General features: G+C 47.7%; 1 protein-coding gene across 10 annotated transcripts in view; it reads left to right on the top strand.

The window, feature by feature from the left end:
* Positions 1-14,504, top strand: part of LOC144149853 (uncharacterized) — a 51,322-nt gene that overhangs the window by 14,431 nt on the left and 22,387 nt on the right. The window lies entirely within an intron of this gene.

The following is a 14,504-nucleotide window of genomic DNA, read 5'->3' as shown; positions in this document are numbered from 1 at the left end:
GATATTTGATTGGCGCTTTTCCTAGCTGCGCAGACGACGCTTTATATTGTCGTTTTCGCCCACATTATCAGCTCCTTTACTGTACGAGTAAATTAATTTGTTCCTTAAGTGGCATCTTAACTCTTTCGTTACGGCGGAAAAACGGCCGATTTTAAGTGCTTCCACAAAACGTTTTTTTTTCTCTTGAGCTACTGGACACACGTAATCTTGCTATGCATGAAATTGTAGCTTATAGATTGCTCTTCCAAACACAAAGCATCAGTTTTGTTAAAAGTACAATTACTTACAGTTTATTTGTCAAGTAATTAGCAAAAAGCCCCCAAGAAAAGTATACTAAAAACACAAATCGGCACTTTTACCGAGACTAAAAATTATTTCAGGTATTTTAAGATATACAAATTATTCCTACGTTCCTTGGCTATGATTCAATATATAAATCAACAGTCTACACCAAGTTTTGGATTTTTGAGGGCCCGTCAACCTAGCGCAACTGACGGCTGTGCCACGCCGCGAGGGCACTCAAGGGTGAGTGAGTCTATGTAAAATGTGCATCCAAGTACCGTACTTACCTGATTCTAACGCACACTTTTTTTCCGGAAAAATAGGTCGAAAAATCACATGCGCGTTAGAATCGGATACGAAACCGAAACCGAAACAGCGAAAATTTCGTCCCACCCATCACCATCGCCATGTCAAGATGGCGCTGAAGCTTTTAGCAACAATTTTTCGCACGCAGGAAGCATAGGCGCCTAGGCTTTTCCATCGGAGTTCATACAAATAGTCAGATCGTTCCTCTTGCGCGCTTGATAACAGCAATGGCAGCAGCGGCTCTCACGTGTTCAAAACGAGCGGTCGGCTGAAGCGTGCGCCTCTGGAGAAGCTCGCGGGATGGGCGTGTGAGGCGTGGGCCACGATCCCATCGACCATGGTTGAACGTTCGTTCAGAAGTGTGGCATTGCGAACGTGCTTGACGGCACCGAGGACGAGATCTTGTGGTCAGCGGAGAGCGACGAGGAGTGAGATGAGTGAGATTACTTCGGGAAATAAATCACCCGTTTCTATCGCATTTGTTTTTCTTGCTCACACAGTTCCATGCGCGTTACAATTGGAGGTGCAAGTTTTTTCTGTTTTTTGTCAGGAAAATTGGGTGCGCGTTAGAATCAGGTAATTACGGTATACTCTTTTGTGACCTCGCACAAAATCCTTATCAGTTCGGTGGTAAAAAACAAGAAAAAAAAATCGAGCGCTCTCGACAAGCATCGCACCTGAACCCTGCAGCGCTAATCTGACACGAGCGCAAGGTTATCTTGAAGGTGATAGCGCGATACGGCGCGGTGCATTTGGCAAAATATCCCGCCCGTACGTTCTCGAGACCCTAAACACAAAATCAAAACAGCAGTCGTCAGATAAGAAGCACGTTTTGTTTATAAATACAGCGCGGAGTCACAACGAAATTACCTGCCAGCGCTTGTTGAAGTTCGAGGCACCTGAACCGGAGCTTCGTCTTCCTAACTGAAATCTGAAGATCCCACATCATTGCTTGATCCCTCACTGCTGCTGGAATCAGAAAAATCGACAGCAGGAGCAGCCGAAGTGCTTGCTACAGCAGTCCGACTGTGCGGAGCGCGGCGCGAACCGAACGCCATTTTTCCTCCTCCTCCCCTCCCCCTTCGGTTCAAATTACTCTTGCTACGCCGCCACCACACGAGACACATAAACAAACGAAACCGAAATTGAAAGAGACGTTGCCAATGAACACACCAGATGGCGATAGTTGTCTGTGGAGCGCGGGTTTCAGATTTTGCGGGAGATTTAAAATCATCGGACGCCGGCTTCCGATCGCCTATGGCGCCGTCGTGAAAGAGTTAAAGAGCGGTCAAAAGCGGTTGGTCGAGCTACCCACACCACCTCGCGGCCGGTGACGCCGCCCTGTTGCCGCCACTTGCCGTGCCGCGCGCAGCATGTGGGAGGTATTCGCGGCGGCGTCAGCGCGCCTTTGGCATGCACGGCGCGCTTTCATGAGCAGAAAACGCTCCATGCGGTGCACACTTCAACATAATTGACGCGCCAGTGGCGCAGGCAACACGGCAAGGCGACAACAGGGTAACTAGAGCGCGGGGCATAGACCTCAGAAGCAAGGAATGCGGAGAAGGCAAAATGGCAAAGGTATTCACCGTCAGAAATGAGGGAATGCTTGATTGCCGTGGTTTATTCAAAAAGTGTAATACAAAAAAGGAAGCTAGAGGCATCCGAGCTGCAGCCAGCGGAAACGAAAGGTACAAAGAGAAGAGATTTTAGCGGGAGATAAAAAAAGGGACGGACAAAGACCAGGCGCCGAGAGGGTGAAACGGTCTGTTCGTTCGGAACAGCACCTCTCCTGCCGCTATTGTAAACACCCCATGAGGTGGATTACTGTCAGCAGGGGAGGACTAATGCTTTTGTGCCCGCGTGCAACCACGGCCGCACGGCCGCACCAACACTCCCGCCTCCCGTCCACGCCGCAGTCATCTGCTCGCGGCTCACGTGTTTGTATCACCCGCACCGGAGTGATGAATGCGTACGGATCATCCGAATTTTTTCACAATGCATACAATGCATTTTCGCCAGGGAATTTTGAAAATTCGTATGTGATATCAACACAGTTGACATAGTTGCAGGCATATGATGACGAGGCCCTTTACGTAGCGAAGTTATTTATTTCGTTACCGCGCCTATTCAACATCGTTCAATTTGAATTACACCGTGGAAGCACCTTTTCATAGCATTCCGGTCGTTTCTGGAAAATGTAAGCTATTTGGAGTTAGCTCAAAAAATGTGCTTTCAAAATCAGTTTTGTTTTCATTTTTGCAACAAAAACATTATTTTTGACACGCCTTTGCATCACCTGGGTGTGTAAAAGAGGTGTGGTAATCGCGCGTCACTGCTACCAAAAGAGAATGCATGCCACTCCTAATTACTCTGCATCCGCGTTTGGTTTTTGTTATCACGGCACAAATGGTGAATCAGAAGATGATTTACAATCGTCAGGTTTGCACTCTGACAGTAATAATACCTGAAATCAGCTGAAAATATCAATCAGTGGCTGTTTGCAAAGTTACTTTATGATTTTAGGCAGTTTTATTGCATTTGCGCACATTCTTCTAAGTTGTGTTGAAGTCCTACTTACCACAGGACCCTTCACAAACAGTTTGCAACAGTTTCGGTTTCGTTTCTGCATCGTGAAATTCATATTTGGTGCTACAACGCAGTTACCCAACTTCGAGCCTTCCTGCCATGGCGCCTTGAGCGTCCACTACTGATCCTCAAAAAACGCATGCTGCTCATGATTTCACCCATCCTAACCTGATATCTGCGATAAGAACTTCCAGTGCAAGTCAAAAGGTAACACCCAGTTACCAGATATCAGTTCCGACGAGGAGAGCGTTTCAAACCGGCCTTACACACCGCCTTCCAGTTTCGTTTCCATACGAGGGCATCTCCGGGGGTCTCGTGTTGCTCCTTAGGTGAGCTATCTATTCGCACAGTCTCCAGCAGGTTTGGTATTGTTACATTTCAAAAATGTTAGATGGCGCTGCAATGCAGGAGGCTCGTAGTGCTGAACTCTTTCATTGCTGCGCAGAAGCTAGTCGGCCAAAGTTTGCAGCGCACAATTCTAGTGCATCGCACCTCATTCCTGCAAGCAAGGCTACAATAATGAGTCGGAAGATGATGATAAACCGCAAGTTTGTTTTGAGAGATAACTGACTGTGAACGTCAACAAGCATCAACCACAGAGTTTCGTTTTCAACTCCATGCATGTTTTTACGCATCGCGTGCTTGTCCCGAATACTGTGCTGGCCGTAAATGCAAACATTGACGAGGTGTTTTTACGTCGCGTGCAAACAAATTGGGGTCTCTGATAATGTTAAACTACCAGATTTCTTCCAGGGAACCACCCAAAATTGCGCATCTTGAAATGGAGGTTGGGCTTCACCGCATGACAGAGGCACCACGTGTGCTAGCATTTTTTGTTATATCTGAGAAACGGTTCCCCGGAAGTCGACATTTTTCCTAGGACGTGTTTTTGAAATGTTTCCCTACAAAATGTATATTCGAATTTTTTTTGCCATCAGTGGTTTGTTATACACAACTACTTTTTTATCATTTTCTTCAACATGACAAAAATTTTGATTTTGATATTTTTTTGCAACTATGATCTATGAGAACATTTAAAAATTTGTTGTTATTGGAAACTGTTAAACCATCTGTATTTTGTGTCCCTATAATTTGTGCCTAACCAATTTTTTTTTGTCAGAAAAAGAAATGTTTTGTTAGACACCTAAAATTCGGTCAATTTCTCGAGGTAACTAAACACCTAAACAAAGGTCGTCCCAGGGGGTAACAACAAAAAATATTTGCCAAACAAAAGGAAGTAGTTCCCAGTCGCATGGAGGGGAAATAGTGCGGGGAAGCAGGTGCTATGGCAATTGCTGTCACATGGGCCTGCGGTAACGGTGGCTGATACTGCAAGGGTGGTTTGAGCGCAATCGCAGAGTAGGACGGCATGTACCGTATAATGCGGAATATAGGTCGAGATTTTTTACAGAAAAATTTGCCGAAAAGTCACCCCTCGACCTATATTGCAGTCATTTGGCAGTTGTCATCTGGCGACCGGGCAGCCCATCGAGCCCATCCAAACCCCGAAGGCACCATCGCCACCACCATCAATCGGACTCGACGCCATCTTTGTTTTGTTGCTTCTCTCGCTGCCGGCGAGTGTGTGCGTGCTATTTTCTTCTTGCTCAAAATGAGTTTAGGCACTTGGTGCCAGTTCACAGCAGCATTTAAAGAAAGTGTGGGGGTTTTCCCAGGTCAATGACGCGTCTGCCTTGCGCCAGTTCGGTATCACCAAGAAGTGTTGCTAGCGGCGTTAGCTGAAGGGGCAGCTCTCGGTATGCAACGCTCGGACGACCTCGCTTCATGGGCGCTGCTCTGTGAACCTGTGCTGCTGTACAAAGGGGCAAATTTTGTCCGCTAGCGTCGTGCGATGTCTCTAGGAATGGATACCCCAAGATGTTTGCTGACCGCCTGCACAGACTGGCTGTCGCTACGGTCTGCAAATGATGACATGGTCTTGCGAGTGTTTAAGAAGTGCTGCATAAGCAATTCCCTGGACTGCACCGAGGACGACCTGCTGTGTCGGTGACAGCGAGCCATAAGCAGTCGTCCGACGATACTTCAGACAGTTTTAAATGAGTAATCTGAGACGAAACAAGTTATAGTCTCAATAAAACAATGGTTGGTACCTAATTTTTTTTTTTTGCATTTTTCGGCTACAAGGTAAGGGGGTCGACCTATATTCCGCCTCGACCTATATTCCGCATTATACGGTAGGTGGTGGCAAGAGGAGGACGTGCAGGTGAATATCCTGCCATGGATGTTAGCTCTTCCCTGACAATATCTCGAAGCTCCGGCGCGTTAGTGTGACAATGGTAACGCGACGAGCAAGGCGAGTCATGTTGCTGCAGTTCTTCGCGGATGATCGCGCGAATGAGACTGCGCAGGTCCGAGTCCCTGTATTGATGAGAGGCGCAAGCCTCCTGGTGAAGGCGAACAGACTGTAGTTGGTCCAGACGTTGACAAGTCTTGCGGACATCGCTGACGCTTGCAGGATTTTCCACAGCCAGAGCGTTAAAGGCAAACGGAGCGATACCCTTCAATATATGACGCACCTTGTCATCCTGTGGCATGGTTTCATCCACACGGTAACAAAATGTACGAGGCGAATGTTTCATCAGGGCGCTGAATGCAAGTGGCAAGCTTTTGTCTGGCAACGTCGGCGCGAATGGGCGGCATGCCGAAACTTTTTCGTAGCTTTTATTACCCGCCGCGGTGGCTCAGTGGCTAAGGCGTTGCGCAGCTGAGCACGAGGTCGCGGGTTCAATTCCCGGCCGCGGCGGCCGCTTTTCTGATGGAGGCGAAAAGCAAAAACGCCCGTGTGTACGAGATTTCGTCGCACGATAAAGATCCCCAGGTGGTCAAAATTAATCCGGAGCCCTCCACTACGGCGCGCCTCATCGCCTGCGTTGCGTCGGCGCGTTAAACCCCACAATCAGAATCAGATCGTAGCTTTTATTCTGAGCGGCAACCCAGAACTCCAGCACCAGGAATGATGATGAGGATGGGTGTGAAGAAGAGATGAGGTACGGCATGATGATGATAACTGTCGTGAGAAGCAGACGAAGTGGGCGTTGAATTGGCCACGACAGTACAAGGGCACTTATCCATGTCTCCTCGAAGTAGGCACTAGCGCACCGTACAGATTGATGCTCACAATATTTATATTGGCCTCAAGGAGGACATACCATGGCGCCACCTTCAAGCCGGGTCGTGTTGTCGTCTGCTACAACACATTTCCTGTGCGTATGTGACCATGAGTTTTCTTTCTCTTTTTGTAAATTTTTTTTTGTGGCCACCGTCCTCCCCCTGCTTGTAGGTTTGATGCAAATTACCCAGAAAAGTTTTCTGCAGACCGAATAGTCTGGGCAAGCAATCAGCGACTCGCTTGTTACCGGCGACACCGCCGCGTTTAGGTAGTTGCTGCCATCGCGACCCACAGCTCATACGCAGCCAGCTAACGCCAAGGACGATGCAACTGATGCTGAGAAAAGTACCCTGTAAATTCATCATGAAATATTTGTGACGTGACATGTACGAGACTGTGTGTGCCAGGAAACATTTTGTAACAGTGACAGAAACGTGTCGCTCACGTGATCTCACCACGCGTACTGCTCACATTGCGTGGAAAATGAATGATGATGCGAGAACCGTGATCGGACATCTTCGCTGCACAAGCTTAAAAGTGCTGCTATGATCTGCAGTTTGGCTTAAGCAGTGCCTATTTCCCCTACAATATTTTTTATAGTTCTGCCTGGATTTGATTAACGATCACTGCTGTAGCCTGTACTCTGCACGGCTGATATGTTTAAGTTTAGAGAAAACTTGTCCACAATGTATGAATGGTATGAACGCGAGTTTTCAATGCCTTCGAGCGGGTTTGGACATGGCTATATTTAGTTTTCATTAGGACCTCGGCGTGGAAAATTTATAATTGACACGTCGGCTTTTGTCTGTTTATAGTAGAGATGCATGGCTCAGGAGCGAGCCAGATCTTTTCAGCCGCTCTTTTTGAAGAGCGGGTGAGCCGTGGCTCACTAAAAGTGAGCGGCGGTTCTTTTGGAGAGAGGGAGCCCCTTCTCGCCCGCTCAGTGATTCGTGTCGAATGGGGCAAGCCACAGCACAGCAAACCATGGAGGAAGAGCCAACGGAGCCGAAGGGCCGGGTCAAATGAGCCTTCTGTCTGTGCCTGCTATTGCCGGCGCGAGAAAGCAACTGCACTGCCGGGCCAGCTGGGGCTAATTTTCCAAATTCCTCCAGCGCCCCCTGTCGTAGGAGCAGACAATTTGAGTCAGGAGAACCGGATGTACTTTTGAGCCGCTCTTTGGCTCTTCCGCTCAGTTACTGATCCGATGAGCCGGGCCAAATGAGCCGTCTCTCTGCGCCATCTATTATCGGCGCCAGAAAGCAACTGCCCTGCCTGGCGAGGTGGGGCTAATTTTCCAAATTCCTCTAGCGCCTTCTGTCGTGTAAGCAGACAGTGTGAGCCAGGAGAGCCGGTTTTTTGAGCCGTTCTTCGGCTCTTCTGACTCACTCTTTGCGAGAGCTGCTCTTCGTGAAGTGGATATTCTGAGGTGCCATTTGGGAACAGCGATTGAGAGACCGCGGCGGCGGCGATGGTGAATGACAACTCGGAAGGCCGCAATGGCAGTAGTGAACGAACTGCGTCTGTATTTTCAAAGTAACAGGAAAGTATACTCCTGCGACCATATGATTCACCACAGTTACATTTGTGCGTTCAGCTGTTGTCCGAGTCAGGAACGAGCCGGGTCTTCTGAGCCGCTCGATTCAGCGGCGGTTCTTTGGCAGAGCGGCTCTCCTAAGAACCGGCGCTCAGCGGCTGCTCACTCCATCAGAGAATCGTGCTGAGCATGGCTCTGGACGAGTCGTGTCGGCACGTTCCGGTATCGGCACGTTCTGAGTTGCTCACTGAAGTGAGCCGTTTTGCTCATCTCTAGTTTACAGTGAGCCTATCTTTCTCTAGCATCAATTTCGAAACTCACGACCGCTCACAGAAGGCAAGGCTGTGTACGAGGTGAAACACGTTGTTAAAGGCCAACTGCACTCAAAATGTCGACCGCGCGAAATCACTGTTCCTGCATAGTATGACTAAAAAGACCGCGGTGTTCTAAGTATGACACCTAAAATGTGCGTAATTACACTGCAAGCGACCAGCGAAAATTGACAATTTTGAAAACAAAACTGGGCAAAACGCGGCCATTACGGGCATGCGGAAGTGACGTATAAGCCGTCGGCGCGAGCGAGCAGACGGCCTGGCCTGACGGCGCGAGCTGTGCGGACCTGCCGACGTGGCCGGCACGGCCAGCCAGGAGGAGAGTGTGAGCGCACGCGTGCGGGAGTGTGGGAGGCGCGCGGAAAAGCGAGCGCTTGTCCCGCAACCGCGTAGGCATGATGTCGCGACGACACTCGAAGAGGAGAGAACCGTACGGCTAACGAAGCCTCTTCGGAGCCATGAAAGCCAGGCGTACCGGCGCGAAATGCGAGTTTCCTGGATTCTCCCACTGCGAGGCAGGCCGATCGGCCTGGACGGGTGGCATGTCACTTCCGCTAAATGGCTGTTTGCGCGACACGCCGGTAGGTGCTTTGTCGTCTGCAAGGGCGCTATTTTGAGTGCGTGAAACTGAGTAACCACGCATTGCACAGAGCTACCAATCACGTCGCAGTAGTTCTCATGGTACCTACTACATATTTCGAAGGCATTTAGCCAGGGTGAAATTTGAGTGCAGTTGGCCTTTAATGATTCGGGGTAATGGGGAGTTTTATAATAGGAGAACCGAGCATTGGGGGCCCCCAAAAAGTTAGGGGAACCCAAACACCACACACGCGCGCGCAGGCCAGAGGGCCTTTTTCAACAGCTCGCAGCTAGCTGGCTTCGGGTGCACGCAATCGAATGTGGGGAACTTTAGGCTTAGCATCGCGGCAGATATTTCTTCGCTGCTATTGTTACAGTTGCGAATGACAGTCCCTAACACAACTTTTCACCGCACTGTCACCCCCTTTCTCATATGTGGAACTTTGCATCTGTGGTGATTGCCGTTCGATGATCAAGATACCTGCCATGGCCCCAGTTCTTGCGCCCTGGCCACTCGCTACACTGCGCGTGAACAGGCTGGCGGTGCCGGGACTGACCTTCGCGGCCTGTCGGCGTAGATCACGGCAGATATTTGAGCATCGCTTTGGAAACCACAGCTGATGATACTACCTAGCAGAATTTTTCACCACACTAACGTCCACTTTCACCATTGTGGAACTTTTTTTCCACGACTATTTTGATTTTAAAGATCGGCGACAAGTTGTTGCCGCCACAATCTGCGTTGGCTGTGCAGGCAGGCACGGCGGGTGTGTGTGTGTGCGGAGCGTTTCTTCGACCCCTGAATGCTTCATGCTTTCCTGCTTTATACATTTCTTGCAAACAAGGGAAATGTAGAAACTTAGCTCGACGATCGTTGTAGTCTACATTGTTGATTGAGGAAATGAGCCGCCACTTATGCCTTGGTCACATACATCATACATCACCACACTCAAGTTGTTTGCGGAGAGCGTACCACAGTTGATGCGGTTGTAAAGTCCCCATGAGGCCAAGCTGCGCTTGATGCACTGAGAATTATCTTCAAACCACAGAAATTAACACGAAAATACTTTTAAAACGCGCTTCCCATGCGAAGTGTCACATGCCGCGCAACCCAACTACGCAGCAAAATAGGAACGGCGATCGGTGATCATACAAGTGACGTCAAAATGATCGCAGCGCCGGCCTCTCCAGTGGTGGGCCTCGCGGCTAATATCTTTAGAAGGAAATGAAACAGTTTAAGCTCGAAATAATTTTTCCAGTGCTTCTTTGTCTGGTGGATGCAGTATCACCCGATTTTGTTCCACTGTGAACTTTTTTTTTTTTTTTTTTTGAATTGCAGTGGCCTGATAATACAGCAGAAGAGCTTATATGCCTCATTTTTTCAGTAAAAAGAAATTTTTACCTAAATTACAAGCCAAGATTTTAATTTGTTTTTCTCGGGAATAAGCACACTGTTCTGCTCAACCAACCATTTAAAGTACAAAAAAAGTTATTGTTAATTTTTGGTGGCTAGTTTTTCTAGAAAAATTTGCCAATAGTGCTGGTCACCCCAGCGATGATGAGTAAGTGGTAAAATGCCGAAAAAAGTTGTTTTGCCAAAGGTATGGCCTGTTCAACGAATGAGGCTAAATGTAATGGGATGAATATTAACCCTTTCCAATACGCTGTTGGGGTACGACCGGTGTGCGTGTTCAAGGTTATTTTCACGTTTTTTTTCCACTGCGATGTGTCTACATTCTGTGTACACATAATGCGCCATCTCTTGAGGGATAAGTGAACTTTGTTTATTGAGGTATTCTTTTCGCACTAGGGTGCAGCACAATGTTCAGCACGGATTCCAGAGCATTTTCACATGCACGCTGTTCACTGAAAGCATGGCCGCTTTCTCGTCGTGTGCATCCTGCGCTGGTGCACATAAAAAAAAGCGATGATGGCTTCAGTGAGGAAGAGAACTGCGTGCCTCCACGAGTCAGTGATGACAGTGATTTGACGGAAGTGTGTGATGAGATTGCGGCGGCAGTGGAGACAGCACCATGCGGATCGTTACTCTGTGAGCGACGCATTTCGTCAGAAGACAATGAGGTGATGGCGAAAGCTTTTTTCCTGGCATCTAGAGGTTTCCATTGTGAATAGGTTTATTTGGAGGCGCACACAGCTGCAGAATCATGGCACGAAAGAGCAGGGCAACCTGCAGTACCGCCGCAATTCCATCCAACAGCTGGTGGGTGTATCTGAGGGCTCGAGCCAAAAAGTGGGGCTTGTGGGCACGTATGGAGCATATGAGGGAAGGTTAGATAGGGACGATCCATTTCATCTACAAGCTCCCAGGCCGAAGTAGCAAGGTGTGTGTGCTATTTGTAGCAATAGGAAAACAATAGGAGGCAAGAGGGAAGCTGTTTTTCTGCTAAACTTGCAGCGACAACCTTGGCCTGCCCCCAGGAAAATGATTGGAGTGGTTCCACACGCTCAAATGTCGGCGAAGGAGTTGCAAGCAGAATGCAAGAGGGAAAAAATAAGTATCCTTGAAGTTGTTCTTGCACAGTTGGTGTTTTTCGTTGCGGCGCCAGAAACTGGCAAAATGGGTGCAGACCGGCACATTCGAAAGGTGGGTCAAAGCTCTAGACGGCAAAGGGTTGAGGAGGCTATGATCGAAAACTTTTTAAGAGGGACACTGCTCTTAAAACAGCTTCCTTTAACCCTTTCACTGTCGGGTGTTTCTGGCTGTGACGCACCCCCAGTTTAAGCTTGGTTTTCGGAATATCTGGGGAGGAGCATAGTGATTTGACTGTGATAGCATCTGGAACATAACGCTTCAAAATGAAAGAGCGCGGGTGAGAAATCGTCGTTCTTCCAGATATTTTCAGTTTGCCGTGCATGCTTCCGGGACAACGACCCCACCATTTCAACATCAGGATCTGATGCTGTGGAACTCTCACTCCTTCCTCGGATAAGAAACTCTCAGAATGCGAATTCGAGCACAGCTCGTATTCGGATCAGAATCGAAAAACCATGGCTTCTGTCCGCAGTCGAAGGCTCCGCGTGGTCAGAGCCATCCGAAAGTAACCACGCGCATGGAGCGAGCACTTTCAGCAGCCTGCACAACGCACAGAAATGAGCGAGCGAAAGACGCAACTGAGTCGTGTTTCGGTCTATTGGAGAGGCAACGGTAGCAGGCATGGGAACAGCATAAAAGAAAAATCTAGAAACTTGTTGTGGATGGCACAACAACCCTTGCACCTGTAATCGCACACATGCCGCATGGTCACTCATCCCGGCAGAGTACAGTGAACGGAGCGACCAAGCCTCCCAGCAACGAAGGGTGGGTGCGGTCGCTCCATGCTCTTCAAATACCGTTGAAGAGAGAGCTAGCGAGGGAAAATACAAGCTACTGGAAAGATTCAGCAGATGGAGCGAACAGTCTAGGCTTTGTGCTATGGCGCGAATTCTTGAACGCACAACGGAGAACGTACCGGTACGTCAGTGACACTGTGGAGGGGAAATGCGAAAACGTACCGGCGCGTCAGGGGCAGTGGAAGAGTTAATTGTTAAGTAAAATCTGAGAAACTTGTCAGTCTTGCTGCTTTTTTCCCACTGATTTCAAATATGGCATTATTTTTGAGTCAGTCAATTAGTTACCAAGATAATTAGGGATAATTAGCCATTTTTGGAGGAACAATAGACAAAACAGTGTTAGCCATAAAACTGCAATCTTTTTATTTTCCAGTACTCTGAACCGTGGTGAGTGCAATAAGGGAATCGGTTTTTTGATGCACTGCTGAGAACTAATTTTACAGCTCATTAAACTTTGGTGGCACCACTGGCAAGGAATCATTTCGAAAGCCCATTTCAAACATCAAAGTTTAATGAACTGTTAAATGAGTTTTAGGCAGTGCATCAAAAAACCAATTCTCTTATTGCACTCACCAGGGTTCATAGCATTGGAAAATATAAAGATTGCAATTTTATGGCCAACACTGTTTTGTCTACTGCTCCTCCAAAAATGTCTAATTATCTCTTATGAACTTGGTAACTAATTGACTCACTCAAAAACTAATGCCATATTTGAAATCACTGGGAAAAAAGCAGCATGTCTGACAAGTTTCACAGAGTTTACTTAACAATTAAAAGAAATTGTTTTAAGCGCCATTAAAGTAAAGAGATGCCTGTTTTTACCACATTATTTAGCAAAATGCACTGTAATATTATAAAAAATTGCATCGATTTCTTTTATCATGGTTCATTGCACACTTTTTGCGTCAAATTATTACAGAAAGCTTCAAAATTTCAAAATTAATTATTCAGAAGAGTTATCGATGTTTGCGTAACATGAGGTGTGGTAAAATCTTGTTTTTAAAAACTGTAAATGAAGGTTTCAAAGCACGTGAAAGTCAGGAAAAACAATAAATAGAGGTGTAAAATTCACCGCGTTTATACGCCTCGAGCTTCGCGATCGCTGCGCCGCCTGCCACCGCTTCTCCGCGGCGCTTACGGGATGTCCGCAGCGCAGCTGATAGCGGCCCATGCAGTGTTTTGGTTCTCTTGCGCTTCTTTTTGCCTTTCCGCGCACTAAACATCGTGTTATTCTGATGTCTGTAAGCAAATAGTACGTTTAGGGCACTTAAAAAAACAGCTGCGTCCTGATTACAGTTGTAAGAGTGCTCGAAAGCCGACAAGAGCTAACCGGGGACGCGGTACTGCGCGCTTTTTCGCCGCTCTTACGGGCGTCGGCGACGGCAGCGGCATATCACCACTGTCACCTCCGAATATCTCAGGCGCAAGTGAATTCTATTGACGCCTCGTTTAGTCCTGATATTGGCACAGTGAGAGGTAGGTTTCGTTTTGCAGCGCGGACAACGAATCCGGCCTTGTTTTGAATGTATACGTCGTCCAAAAATATCATTCGGGGAGGTGATTACCTAATATACCTGGCAATAACTTGTGCGTTTTATAAAAATAGAGGCCACGCGAACATGTTAAGCATATTCCAAGTCTATGGGTCGTTAAATATGTACCCACTCCCGCCTGATAGAACGGACCGAGGGGAGTTAATGAAACCACGGAAAAATAAATGGTCTGCCAAGTCTGGAAGCAATGTAATAGCTCGTGCGAGAATAAAAAAAACAGTGCAGCTTCGCAAATTCTACAGACATTCGTCTTACCTCAAGCAAGGTTGAACTCACTAGACAACTAGATTCGAAATGTACTGATGTTTTCCAAGACGGGGGGGGGGGGGGGGGGGAGGAGGAGGAGGAGGAGGGGCGCTTAACTATCGTTGTGTACAAATGCGGAGCGAAATCAAGGAAAGACCGTTTTAGAAAATCACACACATGCTGCACGTTCACCTTTATTTTGTTTTTCGACTTTAACGAGCAGGGGATTACTCGGCGGACACAATTTTTGAAGTACAGTATATAAGGAAATTCACAGGCGATAAAAGCTGTCGTTGGATTGAGTAGGGTCCCCTGATTTCACTTTTGTGCTAAATTCGGCAGGCTCCCTGTTTCATATGATGATGTTTCGAAAAAGCGTTTAGTCACGGCCGTGGATATAAGCAAAGGATATACTATGTAACCGATGACTGTTTCGGGAAGCTCACCTCGCGGCTAGACGACCCAGCCGTAAATTCTTGGTGCTGACTCCCGCATGTAATTTTGCATTATCAATATTACTTATTGCGTGGAATGACCGCGATATTCATGCCACATTGGCTTGTTCAGGGTAGTGATCAATATCCGAGATATGAAACGTAACTGGC

This window comes from Haemaphysalis longicornis, unplaced genomic scaffold, assembly GCF_048455015.1.
Source record: "Haemaphysalis longicornis isolate Haplotype H1 unplaced genomic scaffold, Haemaphysalis longicornis Haplotype H1 scaffold_8, whole genome shotgun sequence".
Classification (NCBI taxonomy): Eukaryota; Metazoa; Arthropoda; class Arachnida; order Ixodida; family Ixodidae; genus Haemaphysalis; species Haemaphysalis longicornis.
This window is presented reverse-complemented; position numbering and strand designations above follow the sequence as displayed.